This window comes from Chiloscyllium punctatum, chromosome 7 (assembly GCF_047496795.1).
Source record: "Chiloscyllium punctatum isolate Juve2018m chromosome 7, sChiPun1.3, whole genome shotgun sequence".
NCBI classification, from domain to species: Eukaryota; Metazoa; Chordata; class Chondrichthyes; order Orectolobiformes; family Hemiscylliidae; genus Chiloscyllium; species Chiloscyllium punctatum.
In genome coordinates, this window is record NC_092745.1 from 98,552,028 (window position 1) to 98,569,802 (window position 17,775).

A 17,775-nucleotide genomic window follows, 5' to 3' on the forward strand; every position below is an offset into this window, starting at 1 on the left:
ACATGCTGTCCTGGCTGTTATTGTTCACCAGCGGATAAAATAGCCATTTAAAGCTCTGAGAGTTTAAAAGGCACTAGCAGCCTGAGGGTGAATGACTTGCATTGTCTGTGGGCTTCATTAAAGTGTATTAAAAACAGACTCCAGCACGGAAGCTTCTTTGTGGAAGGTTATTTATGGATTACCACCCTCTTTCTTTCTGACTGTTTTTCGCAACTAAAAACCTCAGTATCCCATAATACCTTTAGATCATGATAGTATGGGATCATTCTACTCACCTTTTGCTGAAAAGGCACCAGTGTTCATGAAAGACAAAGCTCGGGAAACTAATGTTGCCCCTTAATCATTGCACACTCTCCCATGGAATACAGTACACCTTCCTCCTTCCCTCTTATGTCTTGCTTTGGAAGGCAAACAAAAAGTGGTGTAAAATTCTTTAGGATTAAAAAGATATATTCATGTAAATCATGGATATAAATGACTGATCGTACATTGTGTGTCATGGTCAGGTAAGGAGAATCTGTGGTAATGTCTTTCTTATTGTGTAGGAAGCCATGTGTTATGGCTGTTAAGTTACAGGTCATAGTATATCATTGTTATAATGGAAAGTATGCCACTGAGACCAAATAGTTTTGTATAGATTCTTTATTGATGGGGAAGCTGCAAACAATTGTCATTATAGGGGATCAAATAAGACTGAGTACTTAGTATACTTGAAAAAGAAAGTTCAATTTGGACACAGTTCAAGAAATATAGATTACTGACATGTTTCCATAGGACCATAAAACAATAAAGTGTAAGAGCAGAATAAGTCATTTAGACCATCAGGTTTGCTCCACCATTTTCAAATGGTGGAATCCCATTCTCTGGTCTTCTCCCCATAACCCTTGATTCCCTTAATCAAGAATCTGTCTCTGTCTTAAACACACTGAAATGATTTATCCTCCATAGCCTTCTGCAGCAATGAGTTTCACAGATTCACTATCATCAGGATGAAAAAACTCCCCCTCCTCTCAGTTCTAAAGGACCATCTCTTCACTCTCAGGCTATGCCCTTGAGTCCTAGTCTCCTCTACTAATGGAATCATCTTCTACAAATCCACTATATCCAGGCCTCTCAGTATTCTGTAAGTGTCAATCAAATCACCCCCCTCATTCTTCTAAGCTCCATCAAGTACAGATCCAGAGGCCTCAAATGCTCCCCATTGTAAAAAGATCTTCATCCCCAGGAAGATTTTTCTCAACCTCCTCCTGTCAACCCCTTCCAATGTCAGCACATTCTTCCTTAGGAACAGTGCCCAAAACTGCTCACATTATTCTAAATGCAGTCTTACCAGAGCCTTGAAATGAATGCTAACATTGTGTTTGCATTCCTAACAGTTGACTGAACCTGCATGTTAGCCTTGAATCCTGAACTAGGACTTCGAAGTCCCTTTGTGGTCAGATTTCAGAGTGTTACAAGGGGACATAAATTTAAGGTGAAGGGTGGAAGATATAGGGGGGATGTCAGGGGTAGGTTCTTTACCCAGAGAGTGGTGGGGGCATGGAATGCACTGCCTGTGGGAGTGGCAGAGTCAGAATCATTGGTAACCTTTAAGCGGCAATTGGATAGGTACGTGGATAGATGCTTAAGCTAGGACAAATGTTCGGCACAACATCATGGGCCGAAGGGCCTGTTCTATGCTGTATTGTTCTATGTTCTATGTTCTACTTCCAAAGACATTCCGTATTTAGAAAATACACCTCTGTCCTTCCTACCAAAGTGTATGACCTCAACTTCCCTACATTGTATTCTGTGTGTCACTTCTGTGCCCACTCTCCTGGCCTGTTCAAGTCTTTTGCAGCCTCCCTGCTTCCTCAACACTACCTATCCCTCTACCTATCTTTGTGTCATCTGCAAACTTAGCAACAGTGCCCTAAGTTCCTTCATCTAGATCATTAATGTATATTGTGAATAGTTGTGATCCCAACAATAAACTCTGCGCAACTCCACTAGTCACTACTGTGATCCTGAAAAAGACTCCTTTATGCCCGTTCCCTGCCCCCTGCCAGTCAGCCAATCCTAAATGCCCATCCATGTCCCAATGGGCTACTATCTTATTTAGCAGGCTCTTGTGCGGCACCTCAAAGGCCTTCTGGAAATCCAAATAGATCACATCCTTTGGTTCTCCTTTGTCTCACTTGCTCGTTACCTTCTCAAAACATTGGAGCAGATTTACCAGGCATGGCCTTCCCTTGATGAGGACCTTTTTTGCCATGCATTCCAACTACTCCATAATCTCAACCTTAATAATGGACTTTAAAATCTTACCAAAGACTGAGACCAGGCTAATTGACCCATAGTTTCCTGCCTTCTGCCTTCTTCCCTTCTTAAACAAGGGTATTACATTAGCCATTTTCCAGTCCTCTGGCACCCTCCCTGTGACCAGTGATTCCTGAAAGATCATCACCAATGCCTCTATAATCTCTTCGGCTACATCAGAAATAAATCTGGTCTTGGTGATTTATCCACCTTCAGACCTTTCAGCTTTCCCAGCACCTTCCCCTTTGTAATGGCCACTACATTTATTTCTTTCCAAATCAAAAGCAGAAATTCAGATTATATTGTCCAGACAATTTGGGATCTGGACCCATTCACTGCAGACTTTATCTACTTCTGTGGTTAGTCTTTACCATGACATGGAAACAACTGATGTGCCACCTTGCACTGCTGCCAAAAGCAAAGGTCACACTAGTGCCAGCAGTTCCAATAACAGGAACTGTACCAGCAGTCTACTCCTTAGCAATATTTCCCTCAAGTCAGATGGGATGGGCACTTTGATCCAGCTAAAAGGAAGCAAGACTCCCTACAGGCAGATGATGAGCTCTTTCAAGCATCAGTGCATCAGAATGCCCAGGCTCTCACAGGAGGTCATTGCTAATATTTACAGCATTCTGGAAGACAAACCTCGTTCCCAGTGAAACAAGTGGGTATGCAAAACCAGTAGCCAACAAGGTGCGTGACAAGTTCCCCACCCATTGCACCGGGGTTCTTGTCAAGTTGTGAACTTTCTTCACCTCCAAGGAGAAGTAGCAGCAAAGGCTATAAATTAGTAATACCTTACATGAAGGGGATGGAAGGACACCATTGTGGATGGTGACTGTCATATCTGGCTTTGAGATGGTATTAGGCTGGAGATAAGTATGAGTGTTGGGTGTGAAAATGGGGATCAGAGATGCAAACAGACAGAGGAATGAACACAGTGACAAGGTACACTGACCCGAGGTTTGCTGTAAAGGTAAGTGCGAGGCAAGTCAGAATGTAGAGTTTCAAAGCACAAGTGTTAATTCACTTAACCAACACGCTCTTGTGGTCCCATAGTGTCCAGGCTAAAATGATCACATTCCTTCCACTGACTTCATCAGCTACTTTCATCCCTGTTTGCTTGATTGGAAAGGAGAACCTTTTCTTCCCACACAGTAGAGATCATCACAGTCATCAGATCCCAGAATGACATCTCCAGGAAAGAGGGTTTTATCAAGAACAATTACATGCAAATGTGTTTAGTTGTTTTGAGGACCAAGTTTTATACTCAAGAAGATGATATTTGGAAATATAACATCAACATTGAGTGATCAGACATGGCAGGGATTATAAGCAAAGCAACAGTCTATATATGCTTTCAGCCCTTCATCTCCAAATGTATGATACTGCAAAGATATGATATTTTTATATTTCCTATATTAGGCAGACATTCTTGTGAATAGCCAATTAATGTTAAGTATGAATTTGTTCTTTAAATGTTTATGAATAGTTAGATTGCACAGTTAACCTGTGTGGTCTCAAAGTGAATTATTTATTTAAGCAGCTGGGAAATCTTCAGCTGTCCTTGGATTCAAGGATGATTCTATGTGTCTTCATGTGAATGAACATGCTAATTCTCAGCTCAGATTTTTGGACACATGGGATAGGACATCCCACAACATTGTTGGAACTGTGGACTGCAGGATTTGCTTCCTTTTCTTTCTATTCAGCTTCACCATAAAGTCATTGGGACTCCAAGAATTTTTACATGGACAAGCAGGTTGTCACCATTTTGAGTGATTGGTAACAAAACTAATCTCAGTAATTAGTAATCTCAGTCTCAATTGTGAACATCAGTGCTGCTGCCCTTCATGGAGAGCTATAGCATGGTTTTGTTCACATTATATATTAATGATCTGGATGAAGAGACTGGGAGCATTCTAGCGAAGTTTGCCAATGATACAAGGTTAGGTGGACAGGCAGGTAGTGCTGAGGAAGTGGGGAGGCTGCAGAAGGATCTAGACAGTTTGGAAGAGTGGTCCAGGAAATGGCTGATGGAATTCAATGTGAGCAAATGCAAGGTCTTGCACTTTGGAAAAAAGAATACAAGCAAGGACTACTTTCTAAACAGTGAGAAAATTCATAAAGCCAAAGTACAAAGGGATCTGGGAGTGCTAGTTGAGGATTCTGTAAAGGTCAACATGCAGGTTGAGTCTGTGATTAAGAAAGCGAATGCAATGTTGTCATTTATCTCAAGAGGGTTGGAATATAAAAGCACCGTTGTGCTACTGAGACTTTATAAAGCTCTGGTTAGGCCCCATTTGGAGTACTGTGTCCAGTTTTGGTCCCCACCCCTCAGGAAGGACATACTGGCAGTGGAGTGTGTCCAGCGGAGATTCACAAGGATGATCCCTGGAATGGTAGGTCTAACATATGAGGAACGGCTGAGGATCCTGGGATTGTATTCATTGGCGTTTCGAAGATTAAGGGGAGATCTAATGGAAACTTACAAGATAATACATGGCTTGGAAAGGGTGGACGCTAGGAAATTGTTTCCGTTAGGCGAGGAGACTAGGACCCGTGGACACAGCCTTAGAATTAGAGGGGGTAAATTCAGAACAGAAATGCGGAGACATTTCTTTAGCCAGAGAGTGATGGGCCTGTGGAATTCATTGCCGCAGAGTGCAGTGGAAGCCGGGATGCAAAATGTCTTCAAGGCAGAGATTGATAAATTCTTGATGTCACAAGGAATTAAGGGCTATGGGGAGAATGCGGGTAAGTGGAGTTGAAATGCCCATCAGCCATGATTGAATGGCAGAGTGGACTCGATGGGCCAAATGGCCTTACTTCCACCCCTATGTCTTATGGTCTTGTGGTTTATGGTTTTGTCTACCCCTGGAACTTTGGTCGTTTAAGATTTGAGAAAATGGGACCTGCTGTCTACCTATCTGGACAGTGTTCATTCTTGGTTGAGTTTGTAGGGGTCGTGCTTGAATGTTCGTAGATATGACTTCAAAAAGAAAACATGCATTTTCTTGATGTCCTCCACTCAAATCTAGAAGATTTCATTTAGGCTTACTGTTGGAATTTTCCTATTGCCTTATGTGACACTAATACACAGTCCACTGCTGTTTGGGGGTATAGTGATGACAACTAATCTGTATACTCAGAATTTTCTTGACCTGAGAAGATCTTTAATTTCCAACACTCACTGTTGTAGAAGACTGAGCTAGTACGGCTGATCCAATGTTCAATCTTCTCATCAACGGTGGCCTTTTGAGACTGTTTTGGCTGATAAGGTAGGGGGAGTGTTCAACAGATTGCAGAGTCTTTCCATCAACATCTGTGGAAGTAGAACATTTGGCTGACCAGTTGAGAGTTGAGATATTAATTTTATTTTGAAAATATTCAAGGCCAAGTTTCTATTATGCAGAATTGAAGAGATCAAGAATAGAATATGAATCTGTGTAGAGTGGCCAATGACACTGGAATCATCAACAAACTGTTAACCCCACATGTTAATGGGGACAACTGGCGTTTAAGGAAGTTTCTATCTAGGTAATATTTAATATGGACACCAGTGGGCAGTTGATATTTGAGGTGAACAGTTGAAATGACTCCACAAGGGCGCCGGTATCCCATCACAATTCACCCTTTATTTACACGGGAAGAGTTCTTGACACTGATCCAACTCCCTCACAGCCAGCTCTCAGAGTGAGCAGAACCTCTGACACTCCTGTTTATATCTGTCACCCAGGGCTCCCTGATTGGGCAAGGTTAACAGCCCCAATCAGGGAAGTCATATTCTATGATGTCCACCTGGCTGACCTCATTACAATCACTACCCAGCTATTGTCAAGTAGTTTGTAAATTGCATGACAACTATCAAACGACCTTACTTGACCACAATCCAGATTTTGATGATATGTTTGTCAGATCTTCCACTCAAGACATTTACAATCATATCATTTTGAAGCAATTGCAGGATTGTAAGGATATGTTTTGACATCCAAATCCTTGGAGCAGAATCCACGGAGCCACACAATTTACTGAATCAAATGCTCTGGTTAAGTCCATTAATACAATAGGAGTTCCTGGTGTTGCTCTCTTTACATTTTTCTTTGACTTATTAAATGTCTTTTATCAAAGTTCAATTTTGTTCATTTGTTTGATGTAATTTACAACATTGTCCTTTTTGAACCTTCTATTGTGAGGGTTTGCATCCATGAAATGTGCCCATAAAGACTTGTTAAAGCTATATTGAATCCTGCATCCATTACACTTTCTGGTGAGATGTTCCATTTCCTAACAATATTCATCTTGTTACATTTACTTTAATTCACTTGGCAGGTCACTGCATGTGGGTTAATTATTCGGTGTGCAATATTGAAAGGCAAAGTATAAAGACAAAACATACAGCTTCTGAAACATGCCATGTTAAGGTTTAGCTGTGTAGACCAGTGAGAAAAAAAAACAATAGCTTCAAAATTCTAGAATTGAAACATGTATCCTATAATCAACAGAGAGAAGACACTTAGATCCATCCACAAGAGAATCATAGTTGTTTACAGCAAAGAAACAGACTACTTGATCTACAATGTCCATGTTTATACTATTAAAGCAATCTCACTGATTAATTTCCTTCACAATGTCCTGCATCTTTGTGTTTAAGACATTTAGTTAATGTTCACTTAAACATAATGGCCTCTGTCCTAGCTATCCCCTGTGACCAAGTATTCTGTCCTCTAAATGGCTTCTGCATAAAAAAATTCAGATCTCTCTTTTCACACTCTCAATGACAATTTTAAAATGATAATCTCAAGACATCATTCATTAACCTGTGGAAATTGCCATTCCTTAATTAATCTATTAAAAACACATATTTAAAAAAAAATCTCCTCTTCGCATTCTGTGGAAAAACTCTGGTATTTAAAGTCTCTTCTAAAAAATATAATTTGTTATATCTGGCATCATCCTGGTAAGTTTAATGTTAAGTGGTTCCGACAGCTTTAACGTCCTTTTCTGTGGTGAAACAAACTATAAGGAAACAAACTATAAACTATAAGGAAACAAAGTAAAGTAAGGAAACACTTAGGAAGCAGCGATCATAATATGGTAGAGTTCAGTTAAATAAAGGTAATTATGAGGGCATGAGAGAGGAACTGACAAAAATTGACTGGAAGCAGAACCTAGCGGGGAAGACAGTAGAGCAAAAATGGCAGGAGTTTGTGGGTATAATTGAGGACACTGTACAGAGGTTCATCCCCAAGAAAAGAAAGATTATCCGGGGAGGGATTAGACAGCCATGGCTGACAAAGGAAGTCAGGAAATCTATCAAAGAAAAAGAGAGATCCTATAAAGTGGCCAAGAGCACTGGGAAATCAGAAACAAACAGAGGATAACAAAGAGAGAAATAAGGAAGGAGAGGATCAAATATGAAAGTAGGCTAGCCAGTAATATTAGAAATGATAGTAAACATTTCTTTCAATACATAAGAAACAAACGACAGGCAAAAGTAGACATTGGGCCACTTCAAACTGATGCTGGAAGCTGATGATGGGAGATAAGGAAATAGCAGGAGAACTTAATAAGTACTTTGCATCAGTTTTCACAGTGGAAGACATGAGTAATACCCCAACAATTAAAGGGAGTCAGGGGGCTGAGTTGAGTATGGTTGCCATTACAAAAGAGAAAGTGCTAGAAAAGCTAAAAGGTCTTAAAATTGATAAATCTCCTGGCCCCGATGGGCTACATCCTAGAGTTCTGAGGGAGGTGGCTGAGGAAATAGCAGAGGCGTTGGTTGAGATCTTTCAAAAGTCACTGGAGTCAGGGAAGGTCCCAGATGATTGGAAGATCACTGTTGTAACCCTCTTGTTCAAGAAAGGATCAAGACAAAAGATGGAAAATTATAGGTCAATTAGCCTAACCTCGGTTGTTGGTAAAATTCTAGAATCCATCATTAAGGATGAGGTTTCTAAATTCTTGGAAGAGCAGGGTTCGGATTAGAACAAGTCAACATGGATTTAGTAAGGGGAGGTCGTGCCTGACAAACCTGTTGGAATTCTTTGAAGAGGTGACATGTAGGTTAGACCAGGGAAACCCAGTGGATGTGGTCCACCTAGACTTCCAAAAGGCCTTTGATAAGGTGCCACACAGGAGGCTGCTGAGCAAGGTGCGGGCCCATGGTGTTCAAGGTGAGCTACTGGTATGGATTGAGGATTGGCTGTCCGAGAGAAGGCAGAGAGTTGGGATAAAAGGTTCTTTTTCGGAACGGCAGCCGGTGACAAGCGATGTCCCGCAGGGTTCAGTGTTAGGGCCGCAGCTGTTCACATTATATATTAATGATCTGGATGAAGGGACTGGGGGCATTCTAGCGAAGTTTGCCAATGATACAAAGTTAGGTGGACAGGCAGGTAGTGCTGAGGAAGTGGGGAGGCTGCAGAAGGATCTAGACAGTTTGGAAGAGTGGTCCAGGAAATGGCTGATGGAATTCAATGTGAGCAAATGCAAGGTCTTGCACTTTGGAACAAAGAATACAAGCACAGACTACTTTCTAAACGGTGAGAAAATTCGTAAAGCCAAAGTACAAAGGGATCTGGGAGTGCTAGTTGAGGATTCTCTAAAGGTAAACATGCAGGTTGAGTCTGTGATTAAGAAAGCGAATGCAATGTTGTCATTTATCTCAAGAGGGTTGGAATATAAAAGCACCGTTGTGCTACTGAGACTTTATAAAGCTCTGGTTAGGCCTCATTTGGAGTACTGTGTCCAGTTTTGGTCCCCACACCTCAGGAAGGACATACTGGCAGTGGAGCGTGTCCAGCGGAGATTCACACGGATGATCCCTGGAATGGTAGGTCTAACATATGAGGAACGGCTGAGGATCCTGGGATTGTATTCATTGGAGTTTAGAAGATTAAGGGGAGATCTAATGAAAACTTACAAGATAATACATGGCTTGGAAAGGGTGGACGCTAGGAAATTGTTTCCGTTAGGTGAGGAGATTAGGACCCGTGGACACAGCCTTAGAATTAGAGGGGGTAAATTCAAAACAGAAATGCGGAGACATTTCTTCAGCCAGAGAGTGATGGGCCTGTGGAATTCATTGCCGCAGAGTGCAGTGGAGGCTGGGACACTAAATGTCTTCAAGGCAGAGATTGATAAATTCTTGATGTCACAAGGAATTAAGGGCTACGGGGAGAATGCAGGTAAGTGGAGTTGAAATGCCCATCAGTCATGATTGAATGGTGGAGTGGACTCGATGGGCCGAATGGCCTTACTTCCGCTCCTATGTCTTATGATCTTATAAGCAGTCCGTGACTTGCAACACCACATAATTGTTTCATAAAATTGATCACTGCTCCTGCATTCTATGTTGACATTTATAAAACTCAAACTAATGTTTAATGTTTTTATTTGTGGAATGAATCAACGTTTCAGAGGAAAGTTCTTCTATTATAAAGGAACAAATGGTGAAGTTCTATCAGCTGATCGTCTCAGGAGAATGTTTCCCAGGGAGACAAAAGGAAGGTGAAACAGGCAAGGTTCACTATCACTGCAACACATTTAAAAGGAAGATCAATTTTCCAGCAGCTAAGACCTTTATCCATGGGATGAAAATCTATTTAACATGACTGGCTGTGGATCCTTGCTCTTAGTGCTACAGAAGGGTTCCATTTCAAGGTTATTGTTATGGCATGGAATCTAACCTGATCTATGTGGTTTTACAGGAAATGTAATAGAAAACATTTCAGTGAAATTTGGGGAGTTGGGGTTGTTAAACTTGACTGGATTGACTTGAGAAACATTCTGCCAATTTTAGTTAACAGATTTTAACAGCAGTGATTCATTTTTTTGTTAAAACTATCTACCAGAATGGTTTTAAAGAAGGGAGTGCCTGAGCTCTCCATTTGGTGCCCAGAGAAATCTTCCTGCTCCTTCTGAATTCACAAAGGAAGTACACGGATACTCACTGTGGCATTCTGCTCAGACACTGTTAAAATTGTAATCAGGGGAGTCAATGTGCCGGAGTGAACAATGACCCCGTCATTTACTGTGCAGTTGCACCAGCTGCTCCCTGGATCGGAATGAATTTGTAACAAGTCAGCTTTTGGCAGTTCCAGAATGAGTAAGCAATCATGACCAATTTTAATGCTGATTTTTGGCAAGTGGTAAAAGGTTAAAATCTCTCATATTAAATAATCATTAGAGCTGAGGTTTTACAATTCCTTTTATGGGGAACTCCCTTTTCTTTAAGTATTATTGAATACTTGCAGACAAGGTTTGCTCTTGATCCAAAAGTAGTCACCTCATCTTTAATGATTTTGATTACCTATGATTTCAACATTTTGTATTTATATAACAGTTTGTTGTAATAAAATGGCCCAAATACCAGGTATATAGGGATTGTCTTCCAAGCAGACATTGAGTAGGTTGGACCTGTACATAGAGTCATAGAGATGTACAGCACGGAAACAGACCCTTTGGTCCAGCTTGTCCATGCCAACCAGATTTTCTAACCTAATCAAATCTCATTTGCCAGCACTTGGCCCATATCCCTCCAAACCCTTCCTATTCATATACCTATCCAGATGCCTTTTAAATGCAGCAATTGTACCAGACTCCACCACTTCCTCTGGCAGCCCATTCCACACATGCACATCCATCTGCGTGAAAAGGTTGCCTCCTTAGGCCCTTTTTATATCTTTCCCTTCTCACCCTAAATTTATGCCCTCTAGTTCTGGACCCACCCACCCCAAGGAAAAGACTTGGTCTATTTATCCTATCCATGTCCTTCATGATTTTATAAACCTCTATGAGGTCACCCTTCAGCCTCTGATGTTCCAGGGAAAAGAGCCCCAGCCTATTCAGCTTCTTCCTATAGCTTAGATCCTCTAACCCTGACAACATTCTTGTAAATCTTTTCTGAACCCTTCCAAATTTCACAACATCCCTCCGATAGGAAGGAAACCAGAATTGTACGCAATATTCCAAAAGTGGCCTGACCAACGTCCTGTACAGCCACAACTTGACCTCCCAATTCCTATACTCAATACTCTGACCAATAAAGGAAAGCATACCAAATGCCTTCTTCACTATCTTATCATGGTGGCGGTACGGTGGCTCAGTGGTTAGCACTGCAGCCTCACAGTGCCAGGAACCCGGGTTTGATTCCAGCCTCGGGCAACTGTCTGTGTGGAGTTTGCACATTCTGTGTGGGTTTCCTCCAGTTTCCTCCCACAGTCCAAAGATGTGCAGGTCAGGTGAATTGGCCATGCTAAGTTGCCCATAGTGTTAGGTGCATTAGTCAGAGGGAAATGGGTCTGGGTAGGTTACTCTTCAGAGGGTCGGTGTGGACGTGTTGGGCCGAAGGGCCTGTTTCCATATTGTAGGGAATCTAAACAATCCTCTACCTGTGACTCTATGTTCAAGGAACCATGAATCTGCACTCCAAGGTCTCTTTGTTCTGCAGCACTCCCCAGAACCTTACCATTAAATGTATAAGTCCTGCTAAGATTTGCTTTCCCAAAATGCAGCAACTCGCATTTATCTAAATTAAACTCCATCTGCCACTCCTCAGTCCATTGGCCCATTTGATAAAGATCCCATTGTTATTGGAATGTAAAAGAATGAGAGGCAACTTTATTGAAACATATAAGATCCTTAGAGAGGTGGATGTAGAAAGGTTGTTTCCCACTGTGGAAGAGTCTAGGACCACAGAGCTCAACTTCAGAATAAAGGTCACATGTTTAAGAAAGAAACAAGGAAGAATTTCTGTTAGAGTCATGCAGCACTGAAACAGTCTCTTTGGTCCAACCAATCCATGCCAACCATAATCCCAAGCTAAACTCATCCCACCTGCCTGCACTTGGCCCATATCCCTACAAACTTTTCTTATTCATGTACTTATCCAAATGTCTTTTAAACATTGTAACTTGGCCACATCCATCACTTTCTCTGGAAATTTATTCCACGCACAAACCATTCTCTGTAAAAATGTTGCCCCTCACACCTTTTTAAAATCTCTCTCCTCTCATCTTAAAAATATGCCCGTAGTCTTGAGATCTCCCACTCTAGGGAAAAGACACCTGCCATTCACCCTCATGATTTTGTAAACCTCTACAAAAGGTCATCTCTCAATCTCCTACACTCCAGTGAAAAAAGTCCCAGTTTATCCAGCCTCTCTTTATAATCCAAACTCTCCATTCTCCGCAATATCTTGGTAAGTCTCTTCTGAACCCTCTCCAGCTTAATAATGTCCTTCCAAAACAGGAATACCAGAGCCAGACACAGTACTTGAGAAAAGGCCTCACCAGTGTCCTGTACAATCTGAGTTTAACAACCCAACTTCTGTACTCAAAAAAATTCTTCAAAGTGTTTTGAATCTGTGGAATTCTTTACCACAGAGGTCTGTTGAGGTTTAGTCATTAAGTATATTCAAGGCTAAGTCAGACAGATTTTTAGGCAATAAGGAAATCAGAGATTATGAGGAGAGGGCAGGAAAGTGAGATTACATTAAATGGTGGAGAAGCTTCAATGGGCAAAATGGTCTATTTCTGCTCCTATCTTGTGGTTTACATGCTTCACACCAGCATGAAAAAACAAAATATGACAAAAAGCCATGTATAGAGATATTAAGACAGATGACCAAAAATTTGGTCAGAGGTAGGTTTGAGGAGAGTCTAATAGCAGGAAAACAAGATAGAAAGGCTGAGAGCTTTAGGAAGAGATTTTCACAACCTAGAGTTCAGGCAACCGAGAGCACATTCACTAGGAAAGCAACAATTACAAATGGGTTAGACAGAATTAATGGAGCTTAGATATTTTACAGTCATGGAGGATTGGAAGAGATTACAGAGATAGAGAGAAGTCAAATATTGGAGGGATTTGAAAACAAGAATGATAATTTTAAAATTATTAACATTGTTTAATCAGGGTGTTGAATGGTAGGGAATTGCAGTAGGTTAGGACTAGAACAACAGCATTTTTAAGCAGTTTAATAAAAAATGAGATAAATGATAAAATCATCGAATAGTTAAAGCAAAGAGGAAGCAATTTGTGCAAGATGGCTGTCTTAAGAACTAACTCTGTTAGTTCCCCTCCCCGACTTTTCCTGCAGAGCTGCAAATATTTTCCTCAAGGTGTTTTCCCTTTCGACAACTATTATCATATCTGCTCCAACCAATCTTAGACATGGTTCAATACAAGAAGCATCGAGTTTTGTGGATTAATCCTCACAAGCAAGGTTTCTTGTATCTGACCAAAGCCATCGCATTCATCGCTGTTTCAGTCTTTGTGATATGTATCACACCTGATTAACACTCCACCTCACCATCCACCATTTCTGGAACAACTTGCTACTCAGAGATCCTGAGATTGACTAGCTCCTGGAACTGGTGCCATATTCAAAAGTTGTTGTGGACCCAGACAAGCACTGGAGCTGTTTTGCTTAGTCTCCAACATTTATCTCAAACTCGGCAAGAGGAGGCTATCGGTGCCCCACTTCATGGGGAAGGCGCTGAACCTCCTGCTCCCACCTCCACTGGGATACCCTCTTTCTCCAGACATGGCAGCGAAGGCCTCAACACCAGGCTATGCCAGCCTAGTCTGAGGTTGCCACCCAGGATGGATCAGTCTCTACCATTCAGAGGAACAGCCAGCACTAAAATCAGGTCAATATTTTTCACCACTCCACCCACATAAGTACCACCAGCTTCTCTCTGATACCTCGTACACACCTCGCTCTGCAACAACATTCACCTCCCATCAAGCCTCATACTCCATCGTTCTCATTAATGCCTGTAATGTAGGGTTATACAGCTCAGAAGTAGACCAACTCATCCATACTGACCAGATATTCCTCAACTTATTTCGTCCCATTTGTCAGCATTTGGCCTATATCACTCTAAATCCTTCCTATTTGTGTGCTTACCCAGATGCCTTTTAAATGTGGTAATTGTACCCCTCTCCATCACATCCTGTGTTAGCTTGTTCCATACACACACCATCCTCTATGTGAAAATGTTGCCCCTCAGGTCCCTTTAAATCTTTCGCCTTTCACCTTAAACCTAAGCTCTCTAGTTTTGGACACCCCAATCCTGGGGGGGATAAAAAGATCTTGGCTATTCACCATATTCATGCCCCTCACCTTCCCCATTCACTATCATCTACTCCAACCTACTACATCACGACCAACTCCAAATGCCCTCTGCATTGCATACTCCCTCACTTGGGATACTTCATCACTTGTAGCAGCAGGAATAGATGTACCACTTACTTTCAACTTCTGTAATACCTGCTTATCTCATTCCAGAAGCAAATAAAGCCCACAACAGTGAAGAAAGAAGCAGAACAGAAGGCACACTATCTGTCCCTAGACACCTCAATCTTTATGAGCAGACCACCCTGTCTCTGACAACCCATAGAAGGCCCTGGATGGTATTGAAGGCCAATGTGCAGGATCCTCTGAGTAAAGGCTTAACTGGACTGAGGCATGTTGATAACTGGGACAAGCTTCCTGCCTTTAGGCCTGTGCTAAATGGCACAGCAAGACACTAGTAATATGAACCTGGTATATCTGGCTGAAGGGGCTATGTAAAAAGGATGAACACAGGCTGGTGGCAGAGTAAAGAGCAAGAATGCAGATCAATTACAGTGCTAAGAGGAGGAGCACACAACTGTGGTGATGTAAGTAGTGGGAACAAAGAGGGTGGCGGAGTGAACAGGCGGAATGCAAGGCAGTGGCAGTGTAAAGAGAAGGATCACTGAGTAGTGGATGTTTGAAGGTGAAAGCAGAGATGGTGGCAACGTAAAGAGCAGGACGATGCCAATGTAACCCAGTGTGGTGGTAGCGTAAAGAGTTAAATTACAGCATTCAAAAAAAGCTTGGCCTCACAAGGTAAGTAATTGGTTGGTAAGTATTTTTCTCTTTTGTCATTCTGAACTAGTGCGTTTATTCAAACTTGGAGGTGGAAAATCATGAATTTCATTTATCATTAGAGTAACAGTATGTGAATAATGATACGATCATAAACAAGCCTGGAGTTTATAAACTCAAATTAATACATTCAACAAAACAAATTAACTTGATTTTAAAGAGGGCAGGCAGATGTTTTACATTATGAATGAGCAGCTGGAACTTTGTTGCAATTTCTGTGAGATGTCTGGACACTTCACGTGTCTTCAATGTGTATTGGAAGTGTATCCAAATGATCCTGTTCGAGCTCGGGGCTGATGAGCTCAAGAAACAGCTTGTGTCATTGCAGAGCAGCAGGGAGAAGGAGTGGTTTTCGGATGGTATGTTCTAGGAGTTAGCAGTGAGAGTTCAGGATAGCAGGTGGGTAATCCTCCAGAAAAGTAGTAAGAGGTAAGAATTGTCTCTATCTTATAGGGTATGTGCCATTCTCAAAGAGGTATCCAGTGTTGGAGACAGCTGCAAGTAGTGCTACCCTGAAATAATGCATTCCAGACCATTGCACCAACAGGTATAGGGCTGCACAGAAGGAATATCAACCAGTAGCAATGCAATTGTTATAGGTGATTCTAAAGTCAAGGGGACCAACAGGCATTTCTGTAGCTGTCACTGTGAGTCCTGCTTCGTGTATTGCTTCCCTGGTAGCAAAAGGACATGATGTATGGGTTGCAGGATATTCTGCAAGGAAACGTTCTGGTATCAATGTAGTTAAAAAGTAAGACTTTGAACATAGCAATTTCTGGGTAAAAACAAGGACTGCAGATGCTGGAAACCAGATTCTAGATTAGAGTGGTGATGGAAAAGCACAGCAGTTCAGGCAGCATCCGAGGAGCAGGAAAATCGACGTTTTGGGCAAAAGCCCTTCATCAGGAATCCTGATGAAGCCTTCAAAAGGCTTAATCTGTTGAATGTTTCCAACATTTCCCCTTCTTTAGATTTTCAGGATTTGTATTATTTTGTTTTTGTAGCAAAGGATGTATATCAAACTGCACAGTAACCTCTCTCACCTCAACATTTTTTTCTCAAAAAGCCAGCATGTTTTTCTTCATCCAACATGAGAAAAGAGAATTTGCATTGGTGTATATGATTAAACAATGATCTACAAACAAACACATGCAGGCTCATGTCTGAATTAATAAATGCTTTGAATAAATGGTTGTTTAAAGAGAATTACCCTCCAAGAATTTATTAATCCAAGCCACCTCCCTATTTTACTGAGAAAAACCTGAGAACAGTTTAAATAAACTGTTCAGGCTTTTGCCTGAAACATCGATTTTCCTATTCCTCGGATGCTGCCTGAACTGCTGTGCATTTCCAGCACCACTCTAATCTAGAAGCAAGATACTAATTTCTGGATTACTCCCAGTGCCAAGCTAGAAGATAGGATGATGATATGGATATTTCTAATCAATCTGTTCAGAGATATAGTTACACACCACTGGAGAAGGTAGAAATTCAACTCGGGTTATCTTGGCTCAGGCGGTAGGGACACCATCATTGCATCACAAAAGCCCACACAGGGAGGCTATATTCCTAGCTTGACTCATGGAGTAGAAGGTAGGGCATGGAATTATTGGAAATTGGGACCAATTCTGGGGCAGGACGTACCTCAAATGGAAAAGACTGCACCTTAACTGGGAACAATGCCTTTAAAAAAAAGTTTGCTAATAATATTGATAAAGAGAGCTAAATTATATTGACAGAGGCACAGGCACCAGCACATAGAAGTAGCAAAACAAAATAAGGTGCATAAAGGAAAGTGTTGAACAGTACCAAATGAGAGATGAATGAATAGGAGTAAATTATGAAGCATTACAGGCAAACATTGGATGAAGAAGCATGTGTGGTGAATAAGGCTGGTGAGCTACAAGTACAAATACTAGTGTGGAAACATGAAGTAAGGCCAATAACGGAAGGAACCCTTAAAAGTCATGAGAATTGGGCACTTAATATTCAAGGATATAACATGTTCAGATGTGAAAGTATAGGAACCATTACCAGCTGCTGCTGTCTTTAACATTGAATTCAACAACTTTAGATCAAAAGAAGGTCTCCCATTTTCTCTGACTTTCATTGACTAAAATTTAATTCTTCTTCCTTCAAAAGGCTTAATCTGTTGAATGTTTCCAACATTTCCCCTTCTTTAGATTTTCAGGATTTGTATTATTTTGTAGCAAAGGATGTATATCAAACTGCACAGTAACCTCTCTCACCTCAACATTTTTTTCTCAAAAAGCCAGCATGTTTTTCTTCATCCAACATGAGAAAAGAGAATTTGCATTGGTGTATATGATTAAACAATGATCTACAAACAAACACATGCAGGCTCATGTCTGAATTAATAAATGCTTTGAATAAATGGTTGTTTAAAGAGAATTACCCTCCAAGAATTTATTAATCCAAGCCACCTCCCTATTTTACTGAGAAAAACCCGAGAACAGTTTAAATAAACTGTTCAGAGCTTTAGCTCAGATTTTGCATCTTTTGACAGTGGTAGTGAGGGGTCCTAAACTTACAAGCATTTT